Source organism: Anas platyrhynchos, chromosome 16 (genome assembly GCF_047663525.1).
Source record: "Anas platyrhynchos isolate ZD024472 breed Pekin duck chromosome 16, IASCAAS_PekinDuck_T2T, whole genome shotgun sequence".
NCBI classification, from domain to species: Eukaryota; Metazoa; Chordata; class Aves; order Anseriformes; family Anatidae; genus Anas; species Anas platyrhynchos.
In genome coordinates, this window is record NC_092602.1 from 7286447 (window position 1) to 7307130 (window position 20684).

At 53.3% G+C, this 20684-nt stretch overlaps 1 protein-coding gene across 7 annotated transcripts in view; it reads left to right on the top strand.

Moving 5' to 3' along the window:
- Positions 1–260: 260 nt before the first annotated feature.
- SRRM4 (serine/arginine repetitive matrix 4) overlaps positions 261–20684 on the top strand; it is a 70234-nt gene continuing 49810 nt past the window's right edge. For 2 of the 7 annotated variants that reach the window (XM_027469888.3, XM_072024293.1), the window contains exons 1-11: positions 270–505; positions 910–978; positions 2576–2696; positions 6045–6279; positions 6874–7133; positions 7941–8124; positions 8838–8970; positions 9061–9184; positions 9478–9689; positions 11739–14156; positions 18800–19088. The gene's annotated coding sequence lies outside the window, so the exon portion shown is untranslated. Of the gene's footprint in view, positions 506–909; positions 979–2575; positions 2697–6044; positions 6280–6873; positions 7134–7940; positions 8125–8837; positions 8971–9060; positions 9185–9477; positions 9690–11738; positions 14157–18799; positions 19089–20684 lie in introns of all 7 variants that reach the window. The other 5 variants (XM_072024292.1, XM_072024291.1, XM_072024296.1 and 2 more) reach the window with 5 other exon arrangements.

Consider the following 20684-nt stretch of genomic DNA (forward strand, 5'->3'; position numbering starts at 1 on the left):
GCTCTGGAGAGGTGAGCTGGTTTGTGTGCGATGGAGGAGCCCTGGCCACCTCAAAGGGCTGGTGTCCACATCTCCATCCCACTGTTTGTGCTTGAAAACACACCTGAACATGGCTGTGCTGCATTTGTAGCCTACCTGTCTCACCTGGGGGAGCTTGAGAGAGCTCTCAGCCTGTTGTCTGCAGGTGCTGGCACCTCTGGCAGAAAAGGGAGCTCAGGTCTACCCAGAGGCTCTGCTGGGAGCACTTTGGGATGGGAGAATTTCGCAACCTTGATGCCACGTGCGTTGAAATGTGAATTGCTTTGCTTAGTTGTTGCTTTTGGGGCTCTCGCAGAACAACCTCTCACGTGCTGATGGCTTCTGCAGTGATCGGATCGGCTGAAGGCCAAGAGCAGAGGGACTGCTTAATGTAGCATCAGGTTTGAAGGTGGACCCTGTGGCTTCGGGATGCTCTCAAGCCAGCTGAAGACATCAGAATTGGTGCTTGCAGTGAATCTGATGCTGGGTAATATCTCAATGCGTTTCCCCCACCACTGTGCCAGGTTGGGCAGGTAGCTGTGTTACTGCAAGATGAAAGCTCCCCAGCTGGTGTACGTTATTCTCACTGCAGGCATCAAGGATTTGTCACTGACAGAGCAAAAGGGGAAAATATTATTTTTGGTTTGATCAGGCTGTTTTCGCTCTCACAGCTCCGCAGGCTACAGCAGAGCTGACTACACGTGAAGTGCTGTCAAACGCTCTGCCTGCTTTACCTTTTCCTTTGTGCAGATTTTTCATGAGGGGGGAAATTCTTTTTTTAATTATAATGTAAAGGAAGCGTTTGTCGCTTCTCATGCACTGACAAGAGGAGGCATGGGGGCAAAGCTGACATGCAGGATATATTTTGACTTGGTTTGATATCTCTTTCAGGCTGCTGATGCTTCGGTTGCATCTTCATGCCCGTCACCTGCGGCTCGCCCCACAGCCACGGAGAATCAGGCAAGTCCCTGCTTGGGAGCAGAGTCCTTGGTATCACACTAGGGGGACCTGAGGGCTCCAAACTGCACTCCTCAGCCTGCAGTCTGGAGACAAGAGCCAAATCAGCCAGTTTGGAAAACCAGAGCAGGAGAGGGAATTCCTCCCTTTGAGGAGGGCAGGCATCTTGCAGGAAGCACTCAGATGTCGGATCACACAGATGCCAAACCGTTTCCCCTTTCTCCATCCATGTGGCTTCCTAATAGAGATCAAACACGGCTGGATCATTTATTGAGGTGTTTGTTTGAAGTTGAGTGGACAGGAATCATTTCAAAACCGTAAGAGAAAAAGCTTTTAGCTCTTTCTGTTTTTCCAAAATAGCAACCGCATCACCACGCACCGTGGGGATGTCAGGGTGAATCTGTTTCACTGACAACAAGATTGTTCTGTCTAGACTGGGAAATGCTGTTTAACTGAGTGAGTCTGCAGAATAATTTAAAGGCAAAACACTTTACAGACGTTAGGTTTAAAATAAAAACTAGCTTGACACAGACGATGCTTGATGGATGGTTTGGGTGGGAGTGGGATGGCAGCTGGCTTCGAGACACAGCTTGAGGGTGGCGACTGACAGATGCCATTCAGCTGCCCGCGTGCAACAGCCAGAGCCAGGCAGTGTGACCTGGTGGCTGCTGATCTGTCACCATCCCCAAACAACCTGCTCCCTTCCCTGCCGTGCCATGGCAGCATCTGACACTCTCCAGCTCAGTTTGGTGAGGCCAAGCAGGGTGTTTTGGCCGGGGCTGGGTGCTCTGTGCCAGTCAGGCAGCATGGACACATGCACCAAAACGGAGGCAGTCCTGGGCCTCCAGGTCCCTTTCTTTTGATTCTCACCACGATCAGAGTTGTCCAGGGCCCTGCCACATTAAACCTGCAATTCCTCCTGGTGGTGCCAGCGAGGTGCTGCCACTGCCCTACCAGCCACCAGAGCAGCTCTGCCAAGGCATCCACAGCGCTTGGATCTGTCTTGAATTTTGTTTTTTTTTGTGGGTGGTCGGCCCAGCTCTGTCTGCCCTTCAGTGCCTGGTGCCCACCGTGCTGCCTGGCCAGCGCCAAGGGCTGCAGAAGCAGAAGGGGTGGCGTGGAGGGAATACGAGCCTCGCGTTTGCCATCTGTGCAGAGGGGCTGGCAGCCAGGGCTGAAGCAGAGATATGTGGTGGTGAGATTGCAGCCCAGCTGGCATAAGGAATTTACTTTCTTCTGGCAGGGGAAAAAAAAAAAAAAAAGATATTAAAAGTGTGGCTCAAAGGCTGGAATATATATATATATATATATATATATATATATAATAAAATAGATATATATAAATATATATATATATTTTTATTTTTTTTTACCCCCACTTTGAGGGGGACTTTTGCTCAGCAGTGCATTGATGTTGCTTAGAGAAACAGCAGCCGCTCAGAGCGGGAGGGATGCCAGCCACCCAGTGAGCAGGCAGTGGGTTGAAGTAAAGGTGGAAGAAGAGATGTGTCTCTGAGATGGGCTGATCTTGGAGCTCAGGGCCTGGCTCCACTTCAGTGGCAGGAAATAAAAACTTGATTTCTCATCTCTGTCTTCACAGATCAGGACCTCTGTCTGCAGTACAAGGACCTTGTGTTGACCACCCGGCTTGGATTAGGGAAGATGGAAGGCAGGAGGAGCAGAGGGCTTAGCCAAGCCGTCTGTCATCACCCTTCAGAAAGGTACTGCTGGCTCCTAACTTGTCACTTCTGGGATCCTGATGAGTCCAAGTGTCACCAAGAGTCCCTGATGGCTTTTGAAAGTGGATATCATAGGAGGTTTCTCTAAGGGCCACGCTATTCTGTTTGCTCCTGCTGATGAGCTGAAGGGCAGGGTGTCTAGGGAGAGCATTGCTGTCAGGTAGCACGGCAGGAGGTCTTGGGGCAGAGATGTGCCATGTCCTAAACTCAGGAAGATTTAGGGCCTCCTATTTCTTTTTCCAACCAGCCGCCTGTGTGTGCGCCTTCGTGGAGCAATTTAGCCATGGGGTGGGCAGCAGGAAGCAGCATCCCAAAACGGTGCACTGGCAGGGGAGCAGAAAAGGCGAGATCGCAGTGAGATACAGGCAGCGAGGAAGATACAAGCTCTGTGCGTTTGCCAACTGAGGAGCTGGAAGGAACCAAGTTCAGGGTGCTGAAAGCTTTCCCTTCTGTTTCTTTCTCTGATGTCTGTTTTCTGCTCTCACTCTGTGCTGGCTGCTCTGTGCCAGATTCAGAGGTCACGGGGGAAAGGAGGAGATGCAAGTTCAGCACAACGGGAAGCGGACTTGAAGCATTCTGAACTTAAAAACTGCAAACACTGTGAATGCCGCTTATTTGCTGATCAAGGATGTGCACGAATAAAGCTTGCTGTGGGAGACAGTCGCTCGCTCAGGTTCAAGAAACGAGTGAGCAGTGAAATGGGGTTTGACCTAGGCTCCAGCCTTGGCTCGTGCCTCATCTTTGGCAGCCGGGGGGAGGCAGCAGAAGGGTGCCCTGATGTCCTCCTCCTGCAGCTTTGCCTTCTGTGCTCCCCTGTCTGCTTCCCTGCTGCTGCTGCCGCCTCGTGAAAGACCATATGATTAATTATACTGCTCACAGCCTCTGAAAATTTATTTAGGGTTTTATGTTTGCTGCTTCTGCTGCTTACACAATGGCAAATCTGCCGTGGCTGCGTCCCAAGCAGGTGGCAGCTAATAGGTCAATAAACTGAATTGCACTATTAGAGCTGTCAAGCTAGGCTGCTGCAATTCAGGCAGGTAGAGGGGAAAGCTGTCATGCTCCGGAGAAGCTAAGACGGATCTGTTTTAGAAGAAATGTCTGGCTATGCTGGTTGGCAAGAAATTGGTCACTTCCCTGATAGCACCCACTGCTTTAATAGATCCATTTTTCTGCTACGGGAAGTCTTAAGCTTTCCTCTCCCTGCCTCCACTGTTGTCCTAAAAATTAGTCTCATAGAACCTGTTCATCTCTGCGAGCTTTGGGAAGTATTTTCCTTAATGACTTTCATTGGCTTTTTGGGTGGTTGTGCAGAAAAGGGTGGCTGCAGAGGTAGTCAGCTGAGGGAAATGAAGAGCAAGAAAAAAGCCCCATGAAAGTGTTGCTAAAGGCAAGCAAAGGCCAACCCAATTTTAAATAGCTAGGAATCACCCAAGCAGATTCAGAAGTCACCTCTGCCTTTGAGCAGCGACTTGCTCTGAACGTGCTCGGAGATGCTGCAGGGCTGTGCCAGCAGGGCGCTCAGCCCACACCATCCCTTTCTGGGGCTGGAGCTGCTGCATCTCCTGTGTGATGTACTGCTGGTGTGCCAGGATAGTTGTGCTGCCCTCACATCCTCCAGCAGACCACATCCTCACTGGAAAGGCAATTCAGAGATCCTGCCTCCTGTTTCCTGCCCCTTAATGCCCTCCTTTTAGATTTTAGTGCTTCTGCAGAGATGGTTTGGTTGAATTGAAGCACGTTGGATTTATTCCATAAAGCCTTGTAGGTAGCTTATGCTGGCTGTCACCTTCCTGTACACGGTGAGCACTTCAGCTTAAGGAATCACCACCAGTGCAGTTTTCTCTGCTGCCAGTCCTGCCTGATGCAGCTGTTCCCTCCCTCCAGGATGGCCAAGTGCAGTGAGTAAGCCAGATCCCTCAACATGTGCACAGAGTGCTGCTCAAACAAACAAACAAAAAGAAACACCTGGAATTAAGAGATCTCATGCAACCAGTGTTGGAGCACTTGTGCTTTTTCACTGCTTTGGGGAATGGGGTCCAAGTTCTGCTCCCCGTTTTGGAGGGGTAGAAATTCATTCTGATTTTGAGCTGAGAATCTTGTTGTTGTTTCCCTGGCCTGAGGCTGGGCCTTTAGGCTGGACATCAAGTATTGCAAAATTCAGCACTGAAGCAGTGACTTGATGGGCTAGAACTTGACTGAGCATAAAATCACTTTCCTGAGCTGTGTCCCCTCTAGGTAACATCTTCTGGTGTTTGGAGCTGCTCGTGCTAGAGGTGGGTGCCTGTCCCAGGCCGTGAGGGGACACCCCTGTGGGGGCCATGAGGTTTGCAAGCTGCTGGAGGTGCAGACCACAGCCAGCTTCTTGGGGAGCTCTGACAGTCTCCCACAGCTCTCTCAGGAGGAATAATCTCCTCGAGCCCCGTCTCCACGGTTTGCACGAGCTGATTTCTGTCTAGCGCATCTGGTGGCATTGCTGAGCTGTTCACAGTCACCCAGGCCCTGCAGCTACAGCCTTGTCCGTGCCTTATGCAAAAGAACTTTTTGCTTACAGCATCCGATGGAAATAAGTCAGATGCTAATGGCTATTCCTGCTGTGTTAGCTCTTGCTGAAGGACAGAAGCAGTCAGATCTGGCTGTTTCCAATGGTGAACCCCCCCTGCTTTGTCACCACCTCCAGGCAAAGGGGGTCTGCGGAGCCTGGCAGGGGCACAGGAGGCTCTGGGGAGCAGGGGGGGGGGGCTGAGCTCAGCTCCTGCAGCAGGGTGTTGGTGCTGCCTGCCCTCCTGGGGGCACAGCACTCAGGATGCTGAGGAGCACAGCACAGGGACTGCCACTGCTGCAGGCTGGAGGAGAGAAAGGGCCCCGAACAGGCAGTGGTGAGAGCAGAAAGCTGCATAATGGCTCCCTTTTGAGGCCACGGGACCTGGGTAAAGAAAGTGACTTTTAAAGGAATAAAGGAGGCTTCCTTTTGGGTCAAGTGCTCTGGAAATGAATGGGTTTGAGATGAAAGCCTTTCTGCTCAGCTAACGCAGATTCACTTTGCCTAAAGGGAAGTCTGCCTTGTGCCAGGGTATTTTTTCCCTCTGGAGGCATTGTGATGGCTTTTGAGGATGGGGTTTCAGTATACAAAGGAGAAGAAAGCTGAGAGAAAAGCAGTGCTTTTAAAAGAATCAGGGGTTCCAGCGGTCCGCTGCAATTTGTCAGCATGTCTCTCTTGCTTGTAAAAGCCCCCATCGGGCGCAGGGATTGTTCCTCCTTTCTCCTTCATGACTTGCTCCTTCCCTCTGGCACCTTGATCAATCAAGTCTGGCTATCTTTTTTCCTTTCCAGGACAACCTTTTTGCAGCGAGGGCTGCGTGGCCGCCTAGCAGCAGCTTGGCATCTGGTGGGTCGGTGCTTCACTCGGATGCTCCCTGACCTCAGCACAGCTGGCCTGGAGGTCACTTGTTGTGCCTGAGCTGTACCCAGGGCACGAGCTGCCCAAAAGAGGTGTGAAACGGACTCTTCTGAGCAGTTTGATCTGAGCAGTCTCTTTTGAAAGCATGTCATACCCCACGGACTCAAGGTATGCAAAGCCTGCTTTAGCTATTGGAAGCATCAGGTTCTAGTGTCTCCTCCCTTGCCCTGGGGGGATGAGGTATCTCTGCTGCTCCTTAGTGTGAAATGTTGTAAACCCCAGGCATTGATTTCTCAATCAAAAGTGGCTGTTTGCTCCTTGGTCTGTGGCTTTAATGCCTGCAAATCCGTCTTTCACTCCCTAACGGTTTGCTTTAAGATTCTGAAATTGACTGTTGTGCTTCGGAGGTTTTGGAGGTGAACAGATTGAGTTAAACCAGTGTTGTTTGTGCTGGCTTACGAGTGAGTTGTGAACCAGGCAGAAACCTAGGTCATGGTGGGTCCTGGGGGGACCTTTGTCTGCATCTGGCCATCGTGTGGGGTTGCGTTGCTCTGCTGGGCTTTGGGACGCTGGGGGTCTTCCCGTGTCAAGAGTGGATCTGGTTCAGCAGGTCTGTGGTGCCTGGGCACCTGGCTGCCATTGCAGCGTGTCCTGTCAGCAGATAACAAAAAAAAAGTAGAGAAAAAAAACACACCACCACCATGTTCCTCTCCATACTTCTCAGACTTGATAGCAATCACAACGTTTGCTCTGTTCTCAAAGCCCTGTACCTGAGCTGTTCCTGAAGTGCTGCATAGATGCAAGCCTTGCTGCTGGAACGGAGCTGCTGCTGTGGAGGAACACAGCAGCCTAAGCTGGAAGGAACTGCTGCTTCCCACGACTGCTGCCCTGCAGAGATTGCTGGTCCTGACCTCAGCTGAGAGACTTTGCTGCGTTTCCTACCTCAGCCCCTGCCTGCGACATCGTCTGGGGTCACACTGCTGCCACCATTCAACCTCAGTTTTCCCCTGGCTTAAAGGAGGGTGAGTGAATGGAAAGCCCTTTCCAAAGACCAGAGCTGGTCACCTGGATGGGAGCAGGAGCTCTGCGGCCCTGGGAGGTACTGAGGGATGTCAGTGTTAGGAGCAGAGTGGAGCAAAGGCAGAGGGTGAAATGCAGGTGAGTCCTGGTGTTAACTACATGCAGCACATCCATCTGGGGAGAAGCCGAAGGAAGCATATCAAGGATGTCTCAGTTACTCAAGTGAGAAATCAAATTAAACTTTGCATCAAATAGTAGAGCTGTTCTGTGCTAGGAGTTCTGTCAGATTCATTAAAGGCTTCTGCCTAGCAGCCCCTCAGGAGTTAGTGAAGAGAAAAAACACAGCTCTGTCAGGGGGCTGTTTTCCTGCTTACCTGGATGTGTTAACAATATGGGTAGAGGAAGAGAGGATTATTGATTTTAACCCTCGAGATACACGTGTGTGGAGGGGGAATGAGGACGCTGACTCCACAGCAGTGCTTGTTCTGTGTGCCACGGGCAGCGAGCTGGGGTATGTGTCCAGCCACCTGCCCTGAGGGATGCTCAGTGAGGGCTGGGGGTGAAAGCCCCAGCACGCTGGAGGTGTTGGAAGATGCTCTTGCTTCCAGTTACCTGCCTCTTGGACTCCCATTGACAGGCTGGGGGGTGAAGGCACTTTGAGTACCCTCGGGTGTCTGGGATAACCTGGAAGAGATGGAAATATCAGTGTCACACAGCACTACGGGTCCAGATTTGCTTTATATTGGGCATGAGTCCACTTCTGCTCCAGGGAAAAAAAAGATCTGGACAACACATTGCTCCCTCCACAGGGACAGATTGTCTGGGGGCTGGATGGAGCGCAGACTTGGCACGAGGGAGCCTGGAGCTAGGACGAAGTTGCCAGCACAGTGGCAGAGGAGTCTGCTGGGAACGCGCGATCCACGGCGTGCTGCAGGACTTCAGCTGCAGAACGATTTCCCAAAGCATCGCACCAGAGGCTCTGCAAATTCCCAGGTGACCAAAGCATGCTCCTGCCGGCTTCTCACCAGAGTTGTAAGGCTCTCCAAAGAGCTGGCAGCACTCAGGAGTAGAGGAACACTGAGCTTCATGTGCTGTGAATGCTGAACGCCAAAGTCATCTCTGGCTAAAGTGCTAAGGCCCAGCCTTGACTAATGCTGCCTGATTTTTTCATAATCCCTGGTGCGTGTTGTGCATTGCCTTAGAAGCACTCAAGTGCTAGTTTGACATTTAAAAGCCATTTACAACACTGCTGCTGTGATGGCAGGAGAAATTAGTCTGACCCAAGGATATAAAAATCCTGGGTTTTGGAGCAGGGCAACCTGAGCCAGGCAGGAGTGAGTCTCCTCGGGTTTCTTGCCTGCTGCTAGCTCTGTATTAGGACTCTCCAGCCAAGTAAATGTCTTCCTTCCTTCCTTTTCTGTTGACTCATAAGAGTTTTTTTTTGTTTTTTTTACAAATGTAAGGTGCTAACCCTCAGTGAGGCAACACAGATTAATTTCCAAGATGCAGTTTATTTCCAAAATGTTCCTATTTACGGCAGTGAGTGCTGACAGTTGCCATGCTTTGCTTTCCAGCCTAGGATTTGAGAGCCTTGAGAGCCCGTGAACGTGGCTGCCAGGCGGAGTGGGAATGCCTGGCTGTGCCCGTTCCCTCTTCTGCATTAACCCAGCTGTCCTGCAATGCCTTTTGCTGTCTCTGTTCTTTAGGCCACCTCACTTGCTCCCAGTGGGACAGAGACCTCCTCCTCCTCCAGTGTTCCTGCAAGGCTGAACGAGCTGCCCATGTGTGTGCACCTGGAGGCAGAGCTGCAGAAAATCAACGGGGCCAAAAGAAAATTAGGTACTACATGCCCGTCCTTTGAGCTGCCAGCACAAGGGATGGCATCTTTGCAGCGTGATGGCTCAAGGCTATTTTTTTTTTTCCTTCCAGCATGAGCTGTTGCTAAGAGCTCCGAAGGTGCTGTACTGGAGCTTTGCTGACGTGCTGATCCCTGTGACCAATTCGTCTGAAGCAGGCTGCACCGTCAACTTGGAGACAGCTCCTCCAGGGTGAGGTGGGCATCGGAGCAGAGCTGTCCCTGCTCACTCTGTAATCATCAGTCCTCAGCTGTCAGGGGCTTGGATGCATGCTTGGAGAGCGTCTAGACGAAGACGGGAGAGGCTTTAACTGCTGCAGTCCCCTGTCCTATTTTATCTCCATTTATGACAACCTGTGACTGCTGGATAGCAGCAAGGAGAGAAGACTCCTCTGTTTTGGGGATGGAGGAGCTCTCCTTCTGTCAGCCCCCTTCCTTTTGCCTGTTTCCTGCAGTCATGCAATGCTGACGGGCTGTCTCTTGTCATCTAGGTCAGCTGCGCCTTTAGGAGAGTCTCCCAGATGGCTCTTCGGGGAAAAAAGTCAGAGACTGATCAACGTCTGAAAAAGGTATCTCATCCAGTGTCAAAACACCAGCTTCACCTTGTGCTTCCCAAGGACAACCTGAAAAGTGGAGCTGCCCCTTCCCTTTGCGTGGGGCTCAGAAGGCTGCTCACGAGCTCTGGTGGCAGCGTGACCTCAGGGTGAGTGAGGACCTGCAATGAGATCTTTGTCTTGCTCGGGTTCCAGAGGCACTGCTGTAACCCTGACGTTGCACGCAGAGCTGGATAATACACGATATACAACATATTTATTGCAAAATAGCCCTGTCCTGTCTTCTGGCAGGCCCTGGCTCCCTGACTGCATGCCTTGCCCAGCCTGCTAATACAGCAGTTGCTCAAAACACTGGATTTAGCCAGCATCTCCAGTTGAGCTCGGTCTATAATGCCTGTTTGTAGGCACTGGAAGTGTTCAGCGCTCCCATGAGCTGGTGGTGTGTTCAGGCTGGATTTATTAGCCATCTGGCATTCTGCTGGGCCATTTGTTACGGAGGCTCCTGCAGGCTCCTCCGTGCTGTAGGGAGATCCAGGCTAATTTCTGGGAGCTCACAGACCCCTGAGTAGGGAGCCAGGTGTGTTTGTGTGGGTGGGAGTCCTGGCTTTTCAAGTGCCTGAAAGCAGAGAGCTTGGACCACTGCCTGCCTGTTGTGTGGGTTCTCTGCAATGAAAGAGGAGAGCTGTTGCTCTGGTCCAGGTATCCACAGAGAAACACGGCCTGCTGCTGCCCAGCCTGAGTGTGCCAGGATGCTCCCTGAGGGGCTCCTGGTTTCCTTCCTCCTCCTCCTCTTGGCAATGCCTCGTGATGCAGTGTCTGGGCACTGCTGGCTTTTCTCTCTGTGGCTGTCCTGAGGAGCAGGAATGGAGCCCTGGAGCACTGCCTGGCCTTTGCGGGGCTTGTGCTCAGAGGTCAGGCTGGGCAGCTCCAGAAATGGAAATTCAGCTGCAGCGGAAAGCTGAGGGGCAAGGGAGGTGCTGACTTCTTTGCTGTCGGGAGGAGAATTGTATTCGGGCTGTTGCTCGTGTTCTTCCTGGCTTAGCACAGGCAAGATAAAGGAATGCAATTTCCACAGCTTGTGTCGAGATCTTATTATGCATTTCCTAAAGCAAAAGGGGGAGGGAACATCCCAAGCATCATGGAGCTGAGGCACCGCAGGCCCAGTGCGTGCTGTCCTGTGCAAGTGGTGGCCATGGAGGTGAGCAGTGCCCGCACCAGCTTTATGGATAGGGGGTGATGGGTGCAGCTGGGTGCTCCCAAGCTCCCAGCTTGTCTACAAACCAGGTCTTTATTGTTTCTGAGGTAGGGGACCTACCAGCACTCCCTTCTCACTGTCTCTCCTTCTCCAGCCCCTTTCTGGAAGGCTGCACAGTCCCAGCCTCAGCTGATCCCACAGCTTGCAGCCGAGCTGTGTCCTGAGCCCAGTCCCTGTTGCCTCTCTGAGGTGTGAGGGCTGATTTCAGGCTGTGGGACCCTCTGAAATCACCCGGGGTGAACTGCACCAAATCACAGTCAAGCTGGCTGCCATCAAGGGGCACGCTGCCTGCTCCAGTGTGGGGAGGTTTCCCTAGCAAAAGGCTGATCGGTGGTCACAGTTCTGCTGCTGCTTAACACCGTGATAGGGAGCCTGGCTTTAAAGATGGGTAGCTAATGAAAATCCTCCTCTGAAGACCATTGTACTTGGCAGGAATGAGTACTTCCACCGTTAAGGCTGGGTTTTAAATCTCTAAGCACTGTGTTCTTCAGCAGTTTAAGCCATGTGCGTAATAAAGCCTGTAATTGAGGCAGGCACTTAGGATAACAAGGGAGCACAAGACTGGCATAAACTGAAACACGGGGAGCAACTGAGCTAGTCCCTAACGGTGCTGAGCCATTCCCCACCTCTCGGTGAGCCTCCTTCCCCCGGGATCCAGCCTGTCCTGGCTGCTGGAAGCCCAGGCTCCGTGCTTAGCTAATGAGCGAGGGCTGAGCGTGTGATTAGTGTTCTACTGCAGCCTCCCCGTGGCCTTGTTACGGGGTTAGGCATTGTGAATGTCAGTCTGATCGGAAACAATTACGAGTGCCCAGAAATCATTAGCCTTTGCCATGCCAGGAGCACAAGTCCATTGCTTCTGCCTTCTGCTGATGGACGTACGGGCGCGTGGGGAGGCAGATTTCATGTATGCTTTGTGATTTCACATCGACTTTTGTCCCTGCAGAGCTCTCCAGGATGTGCAGTGCTGGGTTTTATGGCCAAGCCTGTCCTGTGCTTGGCTGACGGCCTCCCTTTGTCACACTGAGCAGAGCTGCTGGGGCGTGCTAGCCTGGGGGAAGCCACGGAGACACTGGTTGCCCAGGTAAGGACAGGAGCTGGGGTGTGCCACGGGGACAGGCTGGAAGGAAAAGGGAACGAACTGCTATGGCCACTAACCTGCATCAGGCTGCTGGGAGTGTGGCTGAAATGAGCCCTGGGAGCCCCCCCTTGCTGTGTTCCTGCCCTCGGGTGCAGCGCTGTGTCCTGATGGAAGGAGAGAGCCCTTTTTGCCCCCCTAGAAGGGCTCGGCGCTGGCTGGGGGACGCTGCCCCATCCTGCTGGGTCCTCAAGGTGAGACAGAACCACGCGGTCAGCAGGACCTGCTGCCGCCAAGTGCCTGCCCTGCTCTCGTCCCTGGCTTGCTAAAATGTGTGAATGAAGCCAGGAGGGTGTAGCAAAGCCAGGAAACCCGCCCTGCTTTTTAGGAAATGGCACACTCTGGAAACTGTCCCACTTTCTGGAGGAGTCTGGGCTCCTGACAGAAGCATGCTTTAGATAAATTGCTTTTGTTGGCTTGGTACACATTATTTGTGTCTTTCCGTAGGTCAGGAAGGAGGGGGCTGCATAATGCTAGGTATGTTGGGGGGCTGCCTGTTTGCTTCACTGCCTGGTGGGCTCTGGAGCCCACCTCCCTCAGCATCCTGCTCCGAGGTCCCAAGGGACACGAGGCTGGGCAACGAGCCTGCTCCACCCCAGGGAGACCGGCCCTGGACCCCAGCCTGCCCTCGTCACAGGGCAGTTTCCCTGGCAGCAGGCAGCGCGTGGCCCTGAGCATCCCCTCCCTGCTCAGCCCTAATCCCATTCAGCCCCCGTCCTCGGCTTCTCCCCCGTGAAGCCGTGGATGCGAGAGGCCGGCTGCTTCGTTTGGGGCTGCATAGATTAGCTCTCCCCTCGGGAGCAGCTTGCTCAGCTTGCACTCGAGATAACGGGGCCGTGTCCTCCCGCCTGTCGGACTCCTCAGCAGCTGCCGGAGCTGTGATTAGCCTCAATTTATGCAGGCTGTTAAACAAACACCTGCAAGCTTCGGGGGCAGAGAAGCCAAGTCATTTTTGTAAGCGCCTAACGTCGTGTTGAACTGAGAACGCCGTCCTTTTCTTGCAGGGCTCTCGGAGCTTCCAGACATCTCCAGTCCCCGTGACACTTGCAGGGCTCCGAGCCAGGGACATCGCTGGGCACTGTGGTGCCTCTAATATTTCATGCTGTTCTCACAGTGCTGGGTTGATTGCAGTGGGGACAAGCACAGCTGTGACTTCTGGGGCTGCTGCAATAGCCGACAATTTCTAAACGTGTTCTGCTCTTATTGCTTTCTCTGATGTTTGCCGTTCTCTGTAGCTCACCCCTAATCCCCAGCAGAAGCCCTGCCATTATTGCCAGCGGTGTGATAGGTAACGTAGCAGGGGCACCGCGATGTCAAGATCTATTGAAGTGTTAATAAAAGGGCTTAATGTGGAGGAAAGGAAATCCTGCACCTCCAGAGACCTTGCCGAAGCATCTCATCTAATTAACCTCGGAGGTGATCGCTTACAGCAGCGTTGCGTGCCAGCAAAGAGCCCAAAAATAGGCTCCATCCAAATGCAGCAAGAAGCCACGTGGCTCCCCCCTCTTTGTAAAGTCTGGCAAGACCTGCTGCTGAGAGGGGCTAGCACAGAGCTCGTTTGAGCTATTATTACCTGCACAGAAGTTTGACTGAAACTGCAGGAACATCGTTCTGGGTCCTGTATGGGCACGGATGCATGCGTTTGTACCACGGGTACACAGAGAGCTGGAAAAGAGGTTTTGAATTGCACCCACAGGCTCCCAGTTTGGAGACATCTGCTAGCTTCTTCCCTTTACTCAGAGCAGGCGCTGCCAAATGGCTGATTTTAACAAACCAGCAGCTCCCAGTCCCTGCTGTGGTTTGGGAATGGTGCATCAGAGCTGGCCGCTAGCTCCGGAGCCAGCTGGTGGATGCTGCAGGAGCTGCCTCACCCGAGGGGGCTGCAGGGCTGCATCCTCTGCCTCCAGCAGGGAAGTGTCTCCTGGTGGGATCCCCGAGCACCGCAGCAAAGGCTGAAGGGTTTTCTTTGTGCACAGTAGTGCCCTGGCAGCGTGCCTGCCTCCTGAGCTGCACCCTGCTGCGTTGCACGCTTGTGTGGGGGAGGCGGACGGATTTCTTCCACCCAGCTATTTTCTTCAGGTCCTGAGGGAATTCTTTCAATGAATTCATCTGCTTTCTCTTTCTTCACAGGTATCTGGAGAAATCCCATGCTTCCAGATAAGGACATGCCACACTTACAGTTGCCTACCACCATTAACACATCCTCTTCTGCGTGGTCACGTGAAGGTAAGATCTGCAGCAACCAACTCACCTGCTGTTCTCTTCCATCCTCTGCTCTTTGTTTCCACCGTGCTCCAGGATGTTCTTTCTACCGTATGTTTTTGCAGTCAGGTTACGAAGCCTTTTTCCTATAAAGGGGAAAAAAAAAAAAGCTCCACAATTTATCATGTATACAAACGGGCAGCAGAGCTCAAACCTCTGGCTCTGTGGCTCCTTTAGCAAATAACCTTGCAGAGAGGAGGCCAGCGCCTGTCCTTAATGCTGGCCGTCCCACCTGGGAAGACAGAACTGCTTCCCAGGGGAGCTGTGAAGAGGTATGAAATGGAAGGGGACTCTTCCCAATTCTTGCATCACCAATAAGGCAGTTAGCTGCCCTTTGCAGCGCTGGGATTTGCTGAGCTTTTTGTCCTGAGCTGCCTGCCATCAGCCCCGGTCCTCAGCAGGGATTTCAGCACTGGGCTGGGCAAAGGGACCCGTGCAGTCACCCACCCTGCTCTGCTTGGGTCTCATTTCCCAGCCAGGGCTGGAGATGCAGACCAGGAGCACGAATCAGTGCTGGCGCTCTCCCACTGAGGAGCAGAACCCCCCAGTAGTGGTGGCAAGGCTCGGCGAGCCCGTGGCTTGGATAGAGAGCAGGGTGGGTGAGTTTTGGAGGAGGACAGCATCTCCTGACCATCTGTTAGTACAGGCGAGGCTGCCTGAGCAAACAGCTGCCTGTTATTTGCCAGGCAGTAGCTCTCTATGTACACCTCCTACCCCACACTTATTGTAGGGAGGGAACAAAGTCACTCGTGTTCACCAGGATGCAAAGAAAATTAGTTCTGCACAACATCTGAACCAAAGACAGTGGCGAGCCTGCAATCAGTGGGTGGTTTTGCCCAAAGAGGGCAGTGCCGTGCCACGTTCCTCCCCAGCCCTTATATCTTCCTAGAAAGTGGCTCCCCCAGCCCTGGCTGTGCCCTGCTCTTCCAGAGAAGGGCTCTCTTCTCTGCAGAGCTCGGTGGAAACAGTGAATATCAAAGATTTCTTAAGGGAAAATCATCGTGGCTCATGATGAGGCTTTTTTTTTTTTTTGTGTGTGTGTAGTAGTCACTTTAAAAAACAAACAAACAATCTTGCAAGTAAGCATCACTCAAATGCCTGGTCTGTCTTCTGACAAACTGCTTTTCTCACCAGCTTAGGCAAAAGCATCCCTAACACTGCCCAGCTTTAAGTCAGATGTGCTCCTATTTATATTTCTCTTGCCTTGCTGCCTTGACTCATCTGTGATGATGGCTGCAGGCCTTTCTGCTGGAGGATATTTTCCACTTTGTCCCTTCCAGCTTCACAGGAGATGCGTTGTCCCCCTTTCTGTCTCCAGTAGCTTTCCCTTTGCACCCACTCTCGAGCTGTTTCTGCAGAGAAATGCTGCTGCAGCATTTCCCACGAGATGGGGCTCCCTCCCTGCCCCTCTGATAGCGGTGCCATGGGGGACACTGGCACAAGCCTAGCCCTGCAGGCAGGTCCTGTAGTGTTTGTAGGTCCATCCCATATCATGGCCCTCGTGCCCCAAGCAGGGAGTGAGGGGGAAGGGCCGGCTGCCCCCCTGCCTCCAAATTCTCGGGTCTCAGTTGTGGCTTGCCTCAGAGAGCAGGATCCGGCCCCGTGAGTGCTGATCACTTGCTGCCCGAGTGGGAAGTGTGTGCTGTAGAGAGCTGCCATGGGAGGGGAGCAGGGGCTGCTGCTGCTCTGCTCTGTAGGAGGGAAGACTTCAAATAGCAATTAGCTAACGTTGCCTTTTGCAGAGAAGCAGCCCTTGTCATGCTGGACAATGGGCTGAAGGAGACAAACAGGGCTTTCTCTAGGGGTTAAGAGCTCTAATTCTGGTTAGATATATTTATGCAGGCTTTTTTCCCTTTCAGAGAGGGAAGATTAAAAAGGCTCTGACTCCTTTAAATAGACTTGTGTTTCCTTAACCAGCTCGAAGCTCAATTAGGAGCGCTTGCTGTTCCTTTCCACCTAGTGAGACGGCTGTCGTGGTGCTCGTGACACAGGGAGCGAGGCGCTGCCAGCTTTAACTCTTAGCTTCCTTCCAGGGGCACCCGGAGGATCTAGAAACCTGCCCTCGCACTGGCAGCATGGGCTGAGAATAAAGGGTCTGTTTTCCCTTGACAGCGATCAGAAGGACGAAGTTATCTTTTGCTGCTTGCTGGTTTGTGTTATTCTATTAGCCAAGGCATAGCAGCATAAAAGGTAATTTAGTCTGGGTTAATGCAGCACAATGCAAAATGCATTACCGAGCAGGGTTCTCCTGCCACCCCCTGCCTGCTGTAATCCCTCAGTGGCCGAATGTCCCTGCTCTGCTCCCGGGGCACGAACTGGGGCACGGGGGCAGCTGTGGGCCTTAAACAGCATCCGACAGCGGCTTTCAGTGAGTTCAGAGCTGTCGCTGTGCAGGAATAAACGTGGAGCTCCTTTCCCTGTGCCTGCTGCTGGAGTGGAGCGAGCTGTGGGGGTGGTGAAATCCAAGAGGACAGCTCCTGCTGCCCCCCGGGCTGAGCCCCGGGCTGCCCTGCCTGGGTGCTTTCCGCAGTCTGACCACGTCAGGAAGCCGCAGCAGCCAGGCGCGAGGTGTAGCTGGTGCTTGGGAGGCCTCCAGCTTTCCGCAGGCAGCCCCGGAGTGGCAGAGGCTGTCTGGTGCAGCAGGTCAGTGGATAACATCCTCTCCGAGAGCTCTCAGAGGGCTCTGAGCATCGCTGGCTCAACGTCAGTGCTGGCACTGTTGCTTCCTGCTGCCTTCGGTGGCTCTCGGTGCCGACGTGAGCAAATGCTGCTGCTGCTCGTGCTCAACGTGGGAGGGCAGGAGCATCTGGCCCCTACTGCTTTCCTATTAGCCTGCTGCTACGAAGGCAGAGAGCCATCTGCCCGCAGAGGTTGGGGTCTGTGATATGTGCTAACCCAAGAGGAGAGAGCACCAGGAAGGCAGAGGGACATGGGATGTGAGATCCTCCTTCTCCAAAGTCACTGAAATAGGAATTTCCTGCATGTTGCTTTCCCATTGACCAGAGGGAAACCAACCCACACGATACCAAATCTCCTGACAAAGCCATTTCAGAGCTCGGGACTTGCCATGGGGTGGTGGTCCTGTGCAGCTCCTGTTTGGATGTTTCCTCGTCGTCTTAAAGCCAGCGTTGCCAGCTTGGGTCTTGCTTTCACCTCTCGTGCCAAGTTCATGCTGCTTTTGCTGAGCACTTTTACTCCTGAGGACACCTGTGTGATACAGCTGGTTCAGAAAGGGTTTTACGGAGCACAATCATTTATTATGAGCCAGCATTTGCAGAGTAATTCCCTACAAGTAATTAGCTGGGTCACTGGTGCTTGCCTTGGGATCTGTCCAGGGAATCCCAGAACTGCTCAGAGCTAAGTGCCTGCAGCTTGCTGGCCTGCCCAGCGTTACGGGGAGAGCCTGACCTGGCCCACCAGGAAGTAGCCCTGGCCCTTTGCTATGCCTCTTCTCATGACATTTAGACATCGTGATCTAAATACTGCTCTCACTCCTTTTGGCAAAATGGTCTGAGTGCAGAGGGTGAGCCCCCCGTCACATATCTGGTGATATTAAGTCCAAGAGCATCACATTCTGGGTGTTTATAGGGGAAGCAGCTTTCTTCCTTCACCCCTGTAACTTCTTTTTGTTCCTTCCTGGTGTTAACTAATATGTTGGTTAAGCTGCATGTCAGTCCTTGTTCTTGCTTGCTACAGACGGCGCTGGCTTGTCAGCACTTCTTGCCTCCTTCCTTTTCCCATCGGCTTCAGAGGGCTCGTGTGGAGCTGCTACGCGTTGGTTCCGCAGCAGCATTTTGATTACCTCTCCTACACCGCCACTGTCGGCACGGACCGAGCCATCCAGCAGTCCAGTGAGTGTATTGCTCCTGACAAGCTGTATTTGCCCTGGATAAGTCAGGTAGCATATCTCCAGTTGCAGGTAATAGGCAGGAACATCCTCTCTGCATCGTCTTTGAAGATTTTCCTGTCTCTGTTTCACCCAAAGGGCCTCAAAAAGCACAAATTATCATCTCAGGCTGCAGGACTTCTTCCCCAGGTATTTTGGTCAACTTGTCTTTGGTATCCGGGAGTTGTCCTGGCAGTGTCTGGGCCGTTACCCTCCGTGGGGGAGCAGAGACATCAGCCCCTGCTGAACGCCAGCTGATGGTGTACTTTGCTGCCTGCTTTGATGCACAACATTTTCCTAGGTCTCTGCATGTCCCATGGATGGTTTCGTGCCCCTCTTGGCAGGCTGCAATCCCTCCAGCACTGTGTGCAGCTGACTGGGGTGTTCAGGGGGTGGAGAGGAGCTGACAGAAGCTTTCTTGCACCTTCTGCTTTGACATAGTTTGCATTACTGTGACAAGGTGTTGGTGGCAGGAGCAGCTAGGACACTTCCTGGGCACAACGAAAGGAGATGGAGATCTGAGCTTTGGTTGTGTGCATGTTGTCCCTGGCTTCGGTGGGGGCACGAGCTGGCTCCATGCTGCTACTGTGCCTGGTTTAGCGGGCACGGCACCAGGTCCCTCCTCCTTGGAGGACATTCAGTGTTTTTTTTAAAGCCCAAACCATCAGCACAGGTAGGTTCACCCCTCCCATGAACATCTGTCTTTGTGTTCACTTCCCAGGTTGCCAGCATGGGTGGAGAGCTCTGCTGGAGAGCAAGGAGGGAAGCTGCACGCAGTCCCCTGCAAATGCTGTAAAGAGCGGTCAGAGGTCCCCCTATCAACTGCAGCCCAGCTGCAGCAAGACAGCCTGCTCCCAGTGGCCTTGGCTCCTGCAGATGCACGAGAACCAGGCTGGCTGTGTGCTCCAGGTGGAGGAACAAAGGAGCCTTTCATCTGCTCCTGCAGAGCAGGCTGGTGGCCAGCCCCTGTGTGGTGCCTGGTTCCCTCTGCTGCAGCAGGGAGGTGGGAGGTGAGTGATGAACCTGGCAAAAACCGACTGTGCTGTCCCCAGGGGTCAGCCTAGGGTGGAAAAATGGTTGGGTGGGCTGCTCCAGCGCTGCCTGCTGGGCTCAAACCTGCTTGGGAGGAGCTGGGGCTGCAGCTGGGGAGAAGTGGGGAGGTGGTGGCTTTCCAAGAGCTGCCCCTGTCCCCGTGCTCCTGAATGAACGTGGGACCAGAGGGTTTGAAACCCAGCTCTGTAGCTTTGAGCCCTGCTCTGGCTCCTCGCAGCATTCCTGGTGTCCCAAGCAGCAGGAATGGGCCCTGCTGCTTCTGTTAGCCATCAGATTGCTGCTGCATGTTTCTCTGTCAGCGCGTGGGCTCGCTGGGCAGCCCTGGGGACACGCTGTAATTTGGGGTCCCTAAGAGAGAGGCGTTCCCGTGAGACACATTAAAGCCAGCTGCTTTCTCAAGTGCTCCCTTGGGCTGCACACCCTTTGTGGTGCCCTTGGGCATACGAGCCTGAATCTGGGCCCTTCCCTTGTCCTTCACAAGGTCTCCTTCACTCCTGCATTTACACCCTCGCTTCCTCCTGCTGCAGCAGCATCCTGCCGTGTTGCTGTCCTCAGCTGCTCTGCCAGGGCCCAGGCTGTGCTGGGGTGGCCTCCCCTCTGCTCCCTGCCCACCGTGCCATGCAGGAGAGCCCACAGTGGCCGTGCTGGTCATCCAATTTGTTTTGGTTCGTGTTACAGTTGAGGATAAAGTTGCAGATATTTCTGTGCAGAGATAGGATCTCGCCAGCCAGCCCTTCTTTAATAAGATCCCAGGCAGTCGAGGTACCTGATTACCTTATCTCCCCTCTGCAGATGTACGTTACCCACCCCTCTCACCCTGAAAGCGAACCAGCCTGGGAGAAAGCAGCAGCAACTCAGCCTTCTCCAGCCCTGCAGGCAAGTTGTAAGGCAGAAAGAACAGAGAGGGAAGCTGGCTTCCCACCCAGCCGCCCGCGTGGAGCGGATGCCGTGTGCTGTTTCTGCACAAGCTTCCCTTTTCCTCTCCCCTCTCCTCACGCTGGTGCTCATCCTTGCAGCTCCTTGCTGCAGGGGGAGGCTGTGGTGTGGCTGACTCATGCTGCTGGCGTGATGAGAGCCCCACGCGCGGGTTCCCTGCGGCACCTCTTTGCTCTCTGGCTTTGCTCTGGTAGAAGCTAAAGCTCCATTTCTAGTTCATAAATAAAAAGGGGGAGATAGATGTTAAAACAGGGCACGAACATCAGGCTGTCCGTGCTTCTGCAGCTTTCAGGGCCTCCGGGAAGCTCTTTGGTGCAAAGATGCACGAGTGCTGGCGCTGGGCTCGGGCAGGGGCTGGAGCAGCCATGAACCAACACTCGCACACAGATGCTGGAGTGAGGATTGTTTCATCAAATGGCCAAAAAGCTGCTGGTGGCCAGAGTGGCCACTGGGAGCAGACAATGTAGAAAAATAAGCGGAAAATGGAGGTGGGGTGGGGAGCTGGAACAGCAGCTCATCCACTACAGAGCCTGGGAAATGTCGAAATCGCGAAGGGGAGCGAAAAGATGTGAAGAGAAACTTCAGAGGGATTTCTAGCAGTGAGGAGGAGGGACTGA